We start from the raw sequence: 2,683 nt of genomic DNA, 5'->3' as shown, positions 1-2,683 counted from the left end.
GAAGGGGCGGGCTCGGGGTGGGTGGGTCCGTCCGTTCCCCCGCCGCTCCCCCGGTGCTCCCGGAGCCCGTTCTCCCGCCCAGCGGGTCGGTTCCGGTGCCGGTCCATGACAAGGGTCTCGGCTATCACCGGCACAAAATGTTTGGCGCGCTGCCCCAGAAGTTCGGTCCGGAGGTGGTTTCCCTGTTCGCTGGAAATAGCAAATCTCCCTGTCTGTCGAGTCAACAGCTCACACAAGACGCCACAGGCCTGGTCAGTCTGGGACAGCTTCCCGGGGAGGCTCCTCCATCGTGCACCGCTTGTTTTGTGTATTCTAATTATTTTATCGTTATTCTTCCTTTTCTGTCCCTTTTTGTGTCTATGGAGAGAAGCGTAAGCAGATGGAATTTGGATAGACAATCCCAAAAAATTACTTCTGATTTGAAGAGGCAGAAGATTTGCATGAGCAGCTCAGCCTTCTGGCTGGAATTGCAGGAAGCCGAGTGATGGCTGGCCAGGCCATGAGCAGCAGCCCCCAGACAGCTCTGATCACTGGAAATCTGCATCCCACACTGCATGGCATCATGCTCTGTATGGAAAATGGGGGAACCAAAAGGGAGGGGATAGAAATGAAGCTGTCCCAGCTGGCACCAGCTGTTGGTGGAGTGTATGAAATAGAAGCCTCCCTGAGTCCCTCAGAGAGAGAAAAGAATGCAGGGATTGAATTAAAGCCTTTCGAGAAATTAAAATATATTAACCCACACAGACATGAGGTAGAAGTGTAAACTTCAGTTTTAAGTAAAAAAGAATATACTTTAAGTGCCTTAAGAGAGTAAAAAGCCCTAAAGCCTACTTTAAAGTTCAGTAACTTAGCTCCAAACAAAACATAAACATAACAGAGCATGACTTGCATTTCTAAATGAAACAGATAGAACCATTTATGTGAATAGATAAAACTACGTGCATCAATTATGTATAAAGCAAGAGCAACCAACAGCTGCTCTTGTCTCCTTGAAGACCCAGACCCATGAAAAACTCGACAAACTACTTGGCTGTAGCCCCCCGGCCTGCTTGCTGCCAGGGCAGAGGAGGCTGAAAAGCCTTGGTGGGGCCAGCACTGCCCTCACCCTGAGAGCAGAGCACGGTACTGCACCCAGCAGGAAGGAATCAGCTCAACCCCAGAGGAAACCAGGATGTCCAGGCAGGTCCAGCACAACCCTGGCTGGGCCCTGAGGCAAGCAGCTCCTCTTGGAAACTCCTTCCAGCCCACAGGATAGGGCTGAGCTGGAAATCCTGCGGCGTGTTTGCAGGATGGGGGGCCTGGTTCCACGAGGCCGGGGGTTGTGTCTCACCCCTGGGCTGAGCTGCAACACTGACTTGTATTTTCTTTGTTTCCTAGGCGAGCATCTGTTGCCCTGAGGCACAGCTACATTCCCCAGAACTGCTCTGACAAGAAGCTGTTCTTATAAAGCCCAGAGTGTTAATGGCACGCTCTGTGCTGGTTGTTGCTGCAGTTCCTGACTTGTTTCTCCTCGAACAAACTGGAGTTCCAAGCATGTCCCACTGGGTGCACTTTGCTCCTCCTGGTCCCAGACCCTGCAGTGGCCCCACTGTGCCATCTCTGTGACTGGGGCAGGTCTCTGTGGGGACCAGGATCCCACGTGCCCTAGCAGGTCCCCAGGAACGAGGCAGACCCGAGACTGAGCTGGCAATTTTCTGGCAGAAGTGGTCAGTAGTAGACGTGTAGAGAAAATTTTGGTAACATGAGGTAACATGCAAGGGACAAGGAATATTTTGGAGGAAAACTGAGTTCATCTGTAAGAGACAGAAGGAACATTTTGGGGATAAGAGAGAGGTCACAGTGACACTCCCAGCTCAAAACAGACCCAGAGGAGGGGCTGGTCCTGCTGCTGGACTGGAGCCTGGGACTGTCACAGATCCCATCCTCGCTGGCACCTGTCCTACACCTCCTAGCACCAGACCAGGCTAAGGGGGCCTCTCCTGACTTCTCTGCCAGAGAGATCTTAGTAGCATCTTCCACAAGCTCAGAACACGTTGTTTAAAAAAAAAAAACCTGACATTTAATGTGTTTATAAAAATACTGTGTCAGTACGCTTATAAAAACTTAGTGAAAACATATTCATAGTCCGCTAAAGCAGTGGCTTTTGTGGCTTTTACCCTGATCTTCCCTGGGTAGTTTTGGAAAAAATCCTGCTGCTAATTGTGTTTTAGAGGGCACAGAGAGCTGGGCCTAGGGTGAGCCCAGGCCCAGAGGCACTGTCCCCAACGCGGGCTCGTTCCCGAGGCACAGGCCCCATTCACACACTCGAGTGAGGCATTTGGGGCTCAGCCTGGCTTTTTATCCTAGTCTTCACACAGCGGGAGCCGTGGTTCCTACAAAACGCCAAACCTGTTTACACACTGTACAAAGACAACAGCATTAGCTGGTTATACATTACATCTCTTTTCTATTAATTAGTACCCAGCCCCGTCTGCAGTTGTATCTCAGTTCTCACGCCGAGCAGCCCGAGGCACAGCTGCTCTCTCCGTCTGGAGTCAGTGCTGGCCATCCCCAGGGCCGGCACTGCCCGGCCTCACTCCCGTGGCTCCGCGCAGACAGCAAGCCAAGCCCCTCTTAGGACGCCGTTCCCTTTTCCTGCAAGCAGCAGAGCGGGCGGACCGGCAGCCGTCGGTACCGAGTACTG

At 52.1% G+C, this 2,683-nt stretch overlaps 1 long non-coding RNA gene across 1 annotated transcript; it reads left to right on the top strand.

The window, feature by feature from the left end:
- The first annotated feature begins 17 nt into the window (after nt 1–17).
- Nucleotides 18–2,463, top strand: LOC148219551 (uncharacterized). Its single transcript, XR_015799618.1, has 2 exons — nt 18–251; nt 1,378–2,463. It is a non-coding gene; the product is annotated as an uncharacterized LOC148219551 (long non-coding RNA).
- Nucleotides 2,464–2,683: the final 220 nt, after the last annotated feature.

The sequence above is a fragment of the Sturnus vulgaris genome, chromosome Z, assembly GCF_052056855.1.
Source record: "Sturnus vulgaris isolate bStuVul1 chromosome Z, bStuVul1.hap1, whole genome shotgun sequence".
NCBI classification, from domain to species: Eukaryota; Metazoa; Chordata; class Aves; order Passeriformes; family Sturnidae; genus Sturnus; species Sturnus vulgaris.
This window is presented reverse-complemented; position numbering and strand designations above follow the sequence as displayed.